The 13,745-nt window shown below is 38.4% G+C and overlaps 1 protein-coding gene across 1 annotated transcript in view; it reads right to left on the bottom strand.

The window, feature by feature from the left end:
* LOC117412004 (testis-expressed protein 264 homolog) overlaps positions 1 to 13,745 on the bottom strand; it is a 92,806-nt gene that overhangs the window by 57,590 nt on the left and 21,471 nt on the right. The window lies entirely within an intron of this gene.

Here is a 13,745-nt window from a genome sequence, read left to right as displayed (position 1 = left end):
ATTTCAGTCACTGGGTGAGAATAGGATGTTAAGAACAAAACAGTTACAAGTTTACAAGAATGGAACATATTGGTATTAGAGTCATCAATACAACACCTATACTTCTGTGAAAGTTGTATAGGTAATACATAACATTAGAAATGATTATATTACACTTTGTTCCGAAAGTACATGGACACCAATTACTTTCTGCTTTCCACTACAGCAGACAATCAGTTTCCATCTCTGCAAAGTTTGCGCTGAAGTTGACGGCAATCAAATGGATTATCAATTTAAATATCAATCCAGCACGGAAAGTGAATGTAGTCTTTAAATACATTCAGGGATACATCTGTTACTAAAGGACTGGGAAAACACAGTACTACCTACAGGAAAAACTGCAAGTGCAAAGGCTGGTTAATAAGTCAAATACCCAAACATTAGCCTTATTCAGAGGTCAAAAGGTCAATCAAAATTCCATCCTCCAGGTTTTACATTAGCGTTCTTCTCAAACTCTGGGCTCACGGGGCTCTAGAAGAATCATACCATGGGCTAAATAGCTACACATAATGTAATGGAAGGATCATATAAAAAGCTTTGTGTTTTGCCTTTTACTTTTTTGAAGAAACACCCAGATCTATACTCATTCAACTACTTATTCCTCATTCACATTAACACAGGTTCTTTGATGCTTCAGCGCCCTGAAGTTCATTAAAAACAAATCCTGTTCTTACCTAGAATAATAGATTGAACACTCTTCATGTCAAATTCTTACTATGTGAATTGATTAAACTAAAGTTTTACACTCATGTATTTATACACACTGCTTTGACGTGTTCTCCATATTAAACAATTGTGAACAAATTATTTCTTGATTCTGTTTTTATTTCCAGCCACTGTCACACAGACAAGTGAGTCACTGATCTGCATGTTATACTGTAGTTGCCAATTCATCTTTTATCTGCTTGTTCACAGCAAGATACCCCTATTGTGATACACCTATCTTGATACCTCTGGCTAACTTATGTATGTTTACAATTTCATTGTTCTAACGTTTACCTGACTTTCACGGATACCATCCCAGTGTCTTCCTGAACAGAGCCCTCCCCCCCCCCCCAACCCAACCCTGCACATAAAGCATTCTGAAAGAGCAACAGTTGTCAATGCAGTTGTTTACAGAAGAGAAATATCAAAGCTCAAGGGTTCACTTGTTCTTATTAAAACTGCTTGCAAAGATGTTCTATTCCAGAAATGTCTACACTTGTCAAACATGACAGACTTGAATGTCAGCGTGTTAAAGTATTCCTGAACATTTTCCAGGCGCCGCATTAATTAGCCGGGAAACTTCAACACCTAACTTTACCCAGGAATTGATGAGAAGCAGTTGGTCTTTTTCTATATGCAGTTTCCAGTCCAAAAACATGGCATTGAAAGAATAGCCCCACATTGATTTTGATTGACTGTAGTGCATTTTGTTTCCTGTGGTATTTTAGAAATTAACAGATACTGTAGTGTTGGAAAGCTAACACACCCAACTCATCATGCCACTAGTCTCGCCATTACAAGCTCCACAGCGCAACAATATAATGACGTTCTCCATGGTATGCTCACTTGCAGTTTTCCTGTTTGTGACAACGCACAGTTTTATCTTCAATAATAGAACTGCAGAATTATTTCCGAAATGTAGCTTTCAATGAACTCTAACTGATCAAAACCAGAGATGGTTAAATCTACTAGTTGTCTACGTTCCCCAAAGGAAATACGGCTGCTGCTACATAAATGTGTGAGGTTATGAAAGCTGTCTACGCAGATGTCTAGGACAAATTTCAAGTGACATCCAATTTACAGAAAGCAAAATGAAAAAACAGTTAGGAGTGGTAACACGCACAAAACAAATGTAGCTGCAGTTGTCAGAGAAGCTTTGGCATCTTGTTTCAGGAAAGTGAACTGCTGTCTGGTATCCAATCCAAAGCATAGGCTGCATCAGTACATGCCTGGGGATAAATAATGTTACCAAATACTTTACATGTGCCTTCCTGAAAAACAAAAAGGTTTTGAAAATTACCAGTCAAACTTTACAGAAATAGCAATTGCAGTGGAATATATTTCTGGTAGACAGTCAGCTGGCTAGAGGGCATTCAGCTGTTATGCTCCTTGCCTGTGGAACTCCTTCCCTAGCGACATCAGGAATGCATTCACACTGCACATAAAAATACATACACATATATATCTGTATGTGTGTGTATATATATATATATACACACACACAGTATATATCAGTTTCACCCTTAGGTGAAGTGTTCTCTTAGGAGGTGTTCCTACATGAGACTACTGTACCTACAAATGAAAATTAGAAATTAAACTTGCATTTGGTACTGGACACAGGACTTAAACAACAGAATCTTTGCATAATGTGTCAGATACAAGTAGCCCAGGAACAAAACATTAAAAAAGGTGCCTTTTTAATTATATGCAAGTATTCTCATAGCCAGAGGTAGCAGGGATGTGAAAACATACAGCACTAAAACCACAGAGACAATAACTGACAATGAACAAAAATTGGTTACGAACACTTGCTATTTGCTAAAAACTTCAAGCTGTTTATAGGAAAAGTATTATTTGCAGGTCACAGGACCTTGTTCTCCCCAGCTCCTTCTCTTCAGAGTGCAGAGGTAAACAGTTCAAGCGTGAGAGTCCCATTCATGTTCCAATAACTGCCAGTGGTCCTGTCATGATCTGTGTATGGTCAACCCGCTTTCAAAGCACACTAAAAATCGACCAATAATTAAGCAATCTAACCATGATCTGTCAGAATCAGAATGGAGCAGAATTTGTTCCACAGGTGAACATAGTAAATGAGAACACGAATCTACAGTAATTGCTCTATAGACTTATGACTACCCGTACTAGTTTGTGTGGTTAATTCAGTGGACAACGTCGATACTGTTATTTACTTTCCATGGTCAAGTGCTTTATCATTAAACTGTTAAAGACTTGCTAGACTCCTTTTAAATGTTTACAAATGAAGCAAAATTGGATGCACTGAAACCGTGGAAGAAAAAGGCTTGCATGCATTTGCATACAGAACACCTAATGTTTGTAATGGACTACCAGAAAGTATAAGAAATGAGCACAATAAACTAATTCAGAAGCATTTTACTCAAATAGCCTATTGAACTGTAAATGTGTAATGTGAAAAAAAGAGATATGGGAATTTTTATGAAAAGTATCCTGAAAACACAGTTGCTTCTATATCTATTTTGAATATTATACAGTAGTCTGCTACAGTAGTTTTAAACAGGAAATGAAAAGACCCCATTTCCACATTTCATTAATGTATTCTTATTGAAGTCCAGAGCAGGTAATTGTTACAAGTACGGCACACTTACACAAAAAATAACATTATCAGCAAAGTGCAATTTTAAATGAATCATTTGAAAAGTGCACGTTTTAAACAAAGATCTAAAGTGCAATGATGTAATGAGCTCTAACATTTAGTTCTATTTTAATGAAATAACTTTCTCAAGAGCCATTATTATGTATAATAATAATAATAATAATAATAATAATAATAATAATAATAATAATAATAATAATAAATACTAGGATGGACAATAAGGTATTTTATTGTACACACTGTAGCTACAGTAATAAATGGTATAACTGTATTTTCAGGTGATATTCTTTAAATACATGTTCAATGTATTTAGGTTAGACTAGAAAAGTTCAAAAACCACATTGGCAGAGCCTGCCTCTAGTGGTTAAGCTGCTCACTTCGCCCAGCGATTTTAAAAAGTGCTGAATTGTTAATAATACAATTTAAAACAATCGAAATTGCCCATAATCGATGGAGGCAGTCTATTCACTATCAATGGGGTTACAAAGGTTGTGTCACACTGCAGTGGGCATTACCAGGTTCAAAGCAACATAATCCAGCAGAACTCCATACAGGGCACTGCCACAAAGCTGACTGCAGTGGTGGCTTGTGTTTTGCGTATGACCTGAGCTGGCTCTGGGGAGCTTTGTTGTATGACAATAAAAACCTAATAGAGGGAATACAGCTGGAGGTTCGCATCATCAGTAACACAGGAACAATTAGACTTCCTCTGTTCTCTGGACCCTCAGTTCAGCAATGTGACTCGGCATCTTTCAAGGGACCCCCTGGAGGTCACAGAGCTCTGCTATTCCTTTGCGTCTCTGTTCTGCAGCCCCGTAATTGCTATAGAAGACAGGTGGTGGCGAGTACAAAGGACCATGGAACCTATAAAAAAATTGATGACCACTGCTGAAGATCAGAGGCTAACAAAAATCTCTTCGGACACATACAATCAAAGAGTGCACCTTTCTATTATTTGTGAATCCGACATCGGGTCATCTTTATACGTGTATGCAGCCTCAGAAGGGAATGCCTTGTGGTCAGTATTTACTGGTGCATTGGCATACAAAGGGGACAGCAAATATGTGTAATTAATGATAATTGAATAAAAGAGGCCATTAAGAATGTAACACTGCTTTGTGCAGATTGTGCCCATTATCTGCACAAGCCATCTATATGGGCCCCTCGCTAAGTCTGGAAGACATAGCAGTGCAGGAAGCCATAGTGATATGTGAGGAAACAATGCATTCTCATGCCATCAAGAAGTACTGTATCCAGACTCATGGGTTACTTATCAACCAGTAGCCAGAAAAATCAATACTAATTTTGATATGGAACACCTTGTTTTTATGATTCCATCAGTTAACACTGCTGGTTATGGGGTAAGCATTTTTTAAGTGAGAGACATAAACTTGCTTTTCGATAGCATTCCTGAAGCGTAGGTCAATGAAAGACATTGGAAATGTATTGCAAAAAATGAAAGTCCAATGTATTTAGCTGGAGTGTCACTCAGAGGAGAACTGCAGTTACTCTTCAAACAGGGAGTGGTCGCTATCGCGTGAAATGAGGACTTTAGTTATAAATCGGTGACCCTTCACTGCCTCTTCACAGGAGTGTTTCCAAGCCACAGGCCGCTGTGAATTTTGTAGTTCCACCTTTCAACCAGTTATCATACAGCGTTATTAAATATAAATGCAGAAGACAACAAACCGATTTCCTATGTTTAATTCAAACAAATAATGAAATCCCTTTAGACAGAACAGGCTTCCTAAATTATTGACCACAGATCTAAAACTCAGGAACAATTTACTGCTGCAATAGGAGGTGGGGAGGTACTCTTCTAAGGATGGATGGAGGTTTTAAATGGTATCTGCCTGTGCACGGTGCATAGTGTGTTTGCTTTAGGAGATAAACTGAGCCCAGAGGTCTTCAGGATGTATTTGCAAACTAGTAACAACCTATAACACTGTTGCCATGCGGTTTTAAATGCAGCACATCGCACAAAAGAAGCCCCATCGCACTTCTGGATGTACTGTATAGAAGACTAGAGCAATATCTACATATCAATATGATGCAGGGCCACTATACACAACCACTGACTCAACGGGTTTTTAAATGGTTTGATAGACAGCCAGATAGACAGACAGACAGACAGACCCAGGCAGAGCAGTATCTCCGTATACAGTAGCCCCAGATTCTGATAATCTTAATGACTTGTCCATGTGAGCATGTACAGTAACTACAGCCATTAGTATTGACAGACAGACAGACAGCTATATATACACCCCATTATGATACTATCAAAAGCCTGTGCTAAAGGATATCCTGAGCAGGTTTTCTCATACCTACAGTGTGACATACAAATCGGCAGTCAAAATGCATACAAAGACTCCATAGATTATGAGACACTCAATAATTAAAGAAGGTCCTACAGTAAGTTTCATAAAACTTGTGTTGTTACAGTGAAGTGGCTGTATAGATAAAACACGTTGCACTCCATGCCCTATTACAGTTATATTGCTTTTTCTCAGGTTACTTGTGGATATTTTGCCCTAGAGACCCAGAGTAAAAGTTGCTAGCTTTAGAACCACACTCAACACTGAACAAGTTATTTTCAGGCTCAAATGACAAAAGTGTACTGTAACCATATATTTTAGGATGCGACATCTATGAATAAAGACGTTTTTAGTTTTTTACACCCCAAACGGTGAAACACCAAAAAACTAGCGTTCTTAACAATAACAGTGTCCTGTTTATCAGATTAACCGGCCTGCCACTGGTATTGTTCAAACCTGAAGATTATGTTAAAACATGGCTAGGCAAAAGTCGGTATATACATATACGGATGCTTCTGTAAATGGTCAGTGCATTAGGTCTATAAACAAAAATGTTATCCGTCTTCTTTAATTAGAAAATCCAGGACCTTTTCGTTTATAAATCACCCCCTGGTTTCGCCCTAAAAGGCACTGTATAAATCTGAATTACTACTGCTACAGTACCACTCATTCAATCCACAAATACTTCAGCACTCATGACCTGCATTATTTGCCTAACGGCACTATTCAATCACACCAGTCATAGGAGGCCACCTCTCAACCATGCCACTACATCAACACATAGAGTAAAAAAACCTTTACGTTCTACAGCCCTGTATTCAAAACATGCTGTCACAGCACAAAGAGCAGAAAACCACTTGCTGCTATATCCACAGCTCCCTCCACCAGGGAGAACGCTGCGGCCATTTATAGCACTTGTGTTCGTCCATCACTTTGTCACATACATGTCAATCATTAGATTTAAAAGGCCCTCTACCTGTCAAAACACATTTATGTCAATCCGGGAGCAGTTTACTGAGTTATTGATACAAGCAAACAACCTAGCAAGATTACATTATGAAGGCGCCTAACTTAGGCACATGTTATGGTTTCCGGAAAAAGGAAACATGTCTATCAGCATAAACATACAGCACTGACCTAGATGCACACACAAAAGCATGTCAAACGCACTTATTGTAAATAAATTTTTTGAAGTTAGATTCATATATGCGTGGCACTGTTGTTCTTAGTGTTGATTAATTCACTTTCACACGCACATTACAACAGTTCAGATACCTTCAAAAACAAATGCTCATGAAAAGCTAATCCTGTGCAGTGGAGAAGTGTATCAGGCATTAAGCAGCTGGCTGCATTCTTCTTATTGTACAGCCCAGGTGCTAAGATGAGTCACGGATCAATGAGCCTGGTTTAGAACACAAGAACTCAGTTGAATTCTAAATGGATTCCATGAAAATGTTTCTTTCCACCGAGCTGGGTCAACTTGCTGTAATAACACAACACAGACATACAGTAATGGAAACACAAACCACACATTTATAGCAAGGTATATGTAGTGCCCGCGTCTCTTTTCCTAACCATGACTGACCACATCATGCAGTGCACTGGAGCCATTCATTTACTGTAGGATTAAACGCTCTATAGAAAAACCTGATAAGCAATATCTGATTTTTTTTTTAAAAAAGGAGAACATTACCCCTGCTCATACTCAAACCATCATTGGATCATCATTGCCTCATTAGGGGTGATTGGTATTGCAGGTTCTGTTTTCCCACAAAATATCACTATTTCATCTGTATAATTGTAGGAAGACGGGCCAGGCTTTACAGCAACGGGCCTGCTAAGAGAATTCAAATACACCTACACCTGCTGTATACACTCTCACGGGCGCTTTAACAAATCTGATCTGTAGCCCTGGAAGAAATCACCACAATTTCTGCAAACGCATACAAGTTTCTCCATGGAAAAAAAAAAAAAGGTGTGCTGCAATCAGAAATGTTTCCCCTCTGCGATCTGCAGAGGTCATAGAATTCATATTCAGTGAATCAGAAAATGAGTGCACTTAAGACCCTGATTAATTCATCAGTGCATACTACAATCTACTTGGAGTACGCAGAATGAAGCAGGGGGATATTTGCCACTGAGTTAATGCAGATGGTCTCAGCTGATTTCAATGTGTATTAATTGAACTGAAATATTCATACAGGGCGCAGTAATGAATTGTCACATCTCCAGTGTCAAGGATGATACTAAGCCCATAATGCAGTTCTAAGATTAGAAAGGTACAATCTAGGAGCTGTACAGCTGTGTTAGAATGCTTTCATGCTTGGTCCTTCTTCAGGGTTTATTAGTTCTGTGTATGTTCTGAGTGATTACCAGTATTACAGAGTTACTTCTGCAGTCCACAGAAACAAACAAAGTATACTGAACTAAATGACTCTTTCAACACTAAGCACACAGCAGTTCTTTTTTTCAATATCTTACAATATGATGTTACTTACAAGTCAACAGGAGGGTTTAAGCTCACAAGAAAGTGCGTTTGGGTAATGAAGTAACCCCCGCTTTATATATTGTGTGATGATAGCATATGTACAAACATAAGAAAACTGTTAGTTATTTTTTTACAAAAATAGGTTTCCCATTCAATTCTCTGTTATTCCCTTGCTTCCACTTAATTTGAAGCTCACAGACAAGCTTCAGGCAGTGTCCATTAACCATTGTTTATATATATATACAGACGTGCTCAAATTTGTTGGTACCCTTACAGCTCATTGAAATAATGCTTCATTCCTCCTGAAAAGTGATGAAATTAAAAGCTATTTTATCATGTATACTTGCATGCCTTTGGTATGTCATAGAATAAAGCAAAGAAGCTGTGAAAAGAGATGAATTATTGCTTATTCTACAAAGATATTCTAAAATAGCCTGGACACATTTGTTGGTACCCCTTAGAAAAGATAATAAATAATTGGATTATAGTGATATTTCAAACTAATTAGTTTATTTTATTAGTATCACACATGTCTCCAATCTTGTAATCAGTCATTCAGCCTATTTAAATGGAGAAAAGTAGTCACTGTGCTGTTTGGTATCATTGTGTGCACCACACTGAACATGAACCAGAGAAAGCAAAGGAGAGAGTTGTCTGAGGAGATCAGAAAGAAAATATTAGACAAGCATGGTAATGGTAAAGGCTTCAAGACCATCTCCAAGCAGCTTGATGTTCCTGTGACAACAGTTGCAAATATTATTAAGAAGTTTAAGGTCCATGGAACTGTAGCCAACCTCCCTGGGCGCGGCCGCAAGAGGAAAATCAACCCCAGGTTGAACAGAAGGATAGTGCGAATGGTAGAAAAAGAAACAAGGATAACTGCCAAAGAGGTACAAGCTGAACTCCAAGGTGAAGGTACGTCAGTTTCTGATCGCACCATCCGTCGCTTTTTAAGCGAAAGTGGGCTCCATGGAAGAAGACCCAGGAGGACTCCACTTTTGAAAGAAAAACATAAAAAAGCCTGGAATTTGCTAAAATGCATATTGACAAGACGCAATCCTTCTGGGAGAATGTCCTTTGGACAGATGAGTCAAAACTGGAGCTTTTTGGCAAGTCACATCAGCTCTATGTTCACAGATGAAAAAATGAAGCTTTCAAAGAAAAGAACACCATACCTACAGTGAAACATGGAGGAGGCTCGGTTATGTTTTGGGGCTGCTTTGCTGCGCCTGGCACAGGGTGCCTTGAATCTGTGCAGGGCACAATGAAATCTCAAGACTATCAAGGCATTCTGGAGCGAAACGTACTGCCCAGTGTCAGAAAGCTCTGTCTCAGTCGCAGGTCATGGGTCCTCCAACAGGATAATGACCCAAAACACACAGCTTAAAGCACCCAAGAATGGATAAGAACAAAACATTGGACTATTCTGAAGTGGCCTTCTATGAGTCCTGATCTGAATCCTATCGAACATCTATGGAAAGAGCTGAAACTTGCAGTCTGGAGAAGGCACCCATCAAACCTGAGACAGCTGGAGCAGTTTGCTCAGGAAGAGTGGGCCAAACTACCTGTTAACAGGTGCAGAAGTCTCATTGAGAGCTACAGAAAAAGTTTGATTGCAGTGATTGCCTCTAAAGGTTGTGCAACAAAATATTAGGTTAGCGGTCCCACCATTTTTGTCCATGCCATTTTCATTTGTTTTCTTATTTACAATATTATGTTGAATAAAAAATCAAAAGCAAAGTCTGATTTCTATTAAATATGGAATAAACAATGGTGGATGCCAATTACTTTTGTCAGTTTCAAGTTATTTCAGAGAAAATTGTGCATTCTTCGTTTTTTGTGGAGGGGTACCAACAAATTTGAGCACGTCTGAGACCGTTCGAGGTATTTTACAATTAAAGGGTCATTAAAAAACAATTTGCACTGTGAAAGCATGTTTTCTAAACTGTGTAACCCTGTGTTTCTCTCTGCTCATTTACAGTATATATGAGTTCTGTGATGTGTATTTGAAGAAACTCAATTCTGCCTATGGGTGTTGAAGCTGAGGTGTTTTATTGAGCTTCTGACAGGAAGGAGTTATTGATGTGTAGACGTGTTCTCTACCCAAATACTGGGTTGTCTAGAATCCCATGGAAGCAAAGCAATCTGCTTGAAAGTTTAGCAAGAAATTATGTGGCAGCAGTTTCAGCAGCAGCAGGTTCATAGGTTTATTTTAGAAAAACTGCAGTGGTTTTAATTGATTTGGAACATTGTATCTGCTTCATCTTGTACCTTGAAGGCCTGTTCTACCAAAAGCAATGGAATTTCTGGTTCAAGACACCCTGTCAAGATGTCAGGTCAACCACAGCTTGGTGCCAACAGGCTGACAGTAATAACAATGAAGCGGTTTACAGTGAACAAAGAGTTCCCAGCTACAGCTGGGGATTTGGAGGAGAGCAGGAGAGGATGGCAGCCTGGCACTTAACCTTCTTTCTATCAAGTTAAGTGTGCCACACATCAGCTCTGCAAATCCTGCAGGCTGCCAGGGCAGATGGCTCTGCCAGGCTGAAACAAGCCCTCACTTGGGGGAAAATCCTTGCCTGCAGGGCTGCCACCTGCATGAAACAAGGAGATAATTAAAGCTCACCAGCACAGTTTTTTTAGGAAGTTTTGCAGCCCCTTTGATTAATTCCAGTCTCACACACCTCCTGCCTCACACACTGTTTTTCTTTTTTTTGCTCATCAAGAATAAACCAATTACCAATAATATAACGGTAATAAGTAGACACAGTGAGGTGGTTTATAAGCGAGTTAGATAGTTAAGTACAGTACTGTATATTAAAACGAAATATAAAATAAATATCTGTTTTGGCAAAGTCACATTTTTACATTCTAGATTATCTTATTGTTCTGCAGCATTCTAATATGGTCTTACCCTGTAAAATGGTTCTCTTCAATTATAAACAAAGTATTAATTATTAATTGTGGTAAACCTGCAACACCGGGCCTCCTGCTGGATAATTAGCCTCTTACTGAAGATGGGTCAGCATGTGAACACAATTTAAAAAAAAGACAGGGCAACTTCTGGTTGTATTTACTGTATGTTGCGCCTCGTCCACGGATCACATCAGCAGCTGGGCTCGCAGACCTGTTTGAGCAATGCTTGAACATGAACTCCACAGAAGACCACAAATGATCAAATGAAAGCTCCTGGGTATCAAGCATGGTGCCCAAATACAGTAGCCTACAGCTGCAGGGCCCTTTGTGACCCATGCTGGGGCATCATTTGGTGCCTCCACCTTGTTTTGTTATTACCCACATCAGAAATGTATTACAGTGCAGCACTAGATATAGTCACAATAACTAAACATTTGAGGCTGTGACATTTGTAACTCTGTTATTTTGCTTAGTTTTTCGGTTTTATTGTCTAGTTAGTTCAGGTGACCAGAAACACTGGTTTTACTATATTGAAGTTACAGTTCCAATATTATCCAGATTTTTTTTTTTTTCACAGCATTTCTAGAAGCAGTTCAACTTTTCTTATCCAGAAAACATTCTGCCAAAAGGTGTGTCAGTTTTGAGCAGAAAAAAAATGTAAACAAATTGAAAAAACAAAACACAACATTGCTTTTTAAATTTAAGTTAATGTCTAACAGATGCCTGCTGTGCTGGAAAGCTTTTTCGTATAATAAATGTGACGATGGACTGCTGAGAGTTTCCATAGCACAATAAGTGTAGGTGGAACTGATTAAAAAGAAGCAGCTTCATGCCTGCAAAGCAACTGAAACTCATTAAAGAGTGCTGAGTTTACCTGCCGGACGTGTAAATTACAACATGCCGGAGACAGTTTAAATAATTTCAAATAAAGTCTTTGCCATCTGCTACGTAGTGGATAGGGAAAGGGAGATAGGGGAGCAGGGCACTCCTGTCTGCACTGCTCTAGATTATATTGCACTGTAACTCCTATGTATATCTCAGTTTAATTGTGTTAGTTTTAACAGCACGCTCTGTCTCATGACCACCGCCTAGTGCCCTTCAGTCTGTGCGCATTATTATCCATGAGCTTGTTAACTGAAACGACAGTAAACACTGTAACTGAAAATGGGAACCTGTGGAAAATCGAAGGTGGGATTTAATTTGTGTGAGAAATAGAGCAATAAGGTTGCAAATAGAGAAATCAAGTAGAAAGTGCCAGCTTGAATCAAAACACTGAACACCATTAATGTGTACAAACCATGGTGTTAAACTTTCATAAACTAGTCCCCGCTCCTCTGAACCTGTGCCGGAGTGAGCAGGTAGGTCAGATGAACCAATCAAAATGCTGAACTTTGGGAGAGGAGTCGGGAACCAATGAAATGCTTCTGATTGAACAGGATGGATTGAAGCCACTGATGTTGTGAATCCAGAAGACATTTTGACAGGAAGACCCGATTAACAAATAACCAATATGAAAAGAAAACTGGTTAAAACTGACTTGTAACCAGGGATATGTTAAAACAAATATTAAATCAATCACGATTATGCTGAAAAAGATAATGTAGGAATATGTAAAACAAAGCAGAAATCTAGGGAAAGTAATGTGTTGTGATTTAAACTGTACAGCCTATTCAGTAACACTTTAAGACCAGGGGTGTGCAATTTTTGAAAGAAACTTCTTGTCCAAGGGAAAAAATGCTAAAAATCTACTAGCCCCCTCCCCGTCACACAAACCGCACACAAAAAATAACCTATAATTTTGGTTTTATTTAACAGTGAACACAATCAATCAATTAGTGATTAACTGGGGTGGATCTAGCCTTGTAGCTTTACTGGTTCACAAAATTCTTCAAGATACACAAAATTCCCTGTGACCCCACCTCACCTCAACAAATGTATAACATACTTTAAGGAAATGCTCCTTTCAGTGCAGTTTGGAACACATTTGCTAGTAAATCTAAGTAACATAAAAAGAGTACAACATTTTACAGCTATTTTTCCTCATCTAACACCTTGTCCCATGATGGCTAACTGGAACACTACTGCAGCAGGGTGATCCTGTTTTCATACCCTGACGGCTTATTTTTTTGGGAGGGCAACATTCTTTCCCTGCACTACTCTCACTGAAAAATAAATACATAAATGAATTAATACATAAACACATTGCCATGAGATTTACAGTCTGGACTTTATTTTAAAATAATAAAATACTGTACAGATAATCTCATATATAAGCACTTCATTTCTATCATTATAATCATATTTGTCAATCTTCATGTTTTAATAGGTTTCACAGAATCGATGGATTCTGCATGCCCAATAAATAACTAATATTGCTTCTGTTCAATTTTTTTTTAAAATACTGTTTAAATAAAAAAAAAAAATATGTAAATATAGTAATTGGCAAACTAGGTTAGTAACACTAAAATCGAATACCTTACTATAATACGTTAGCGACTATGGTGTATTTTTTTGGTTTGGTTTTTTTGTAACTAATAGATTACTAAAAAAGAAAATGTGTCCGACTGGCAAAGTATAACGGCAAAACTTGTTGTCCCTCAAACAAATCTTGTTGTCCCGGGCGTCAGGCGAGATGAATTTCTTCTTCAGT

Source organism: Acipenser ruthenus, chromosome 25 (assembly GCF_902713425.1).
Source record: "Acipenser ruthenus chromosome 25, fAciRut3.2 maternal haplotype, whole genome shotgun sequence".
In the NCBI taxonomy this organism is placed as follows: Eukaryota; Metazoa; Chordata; class Actinopteri; order Acipenseriformes; family Acipenseridae; genus Acipenser; species Acipenser ruthenus.
Note: the sequence above shows the minus strand (reverse complement) of the source record. Positions and strands in the feature narration are given on the sequence as shown.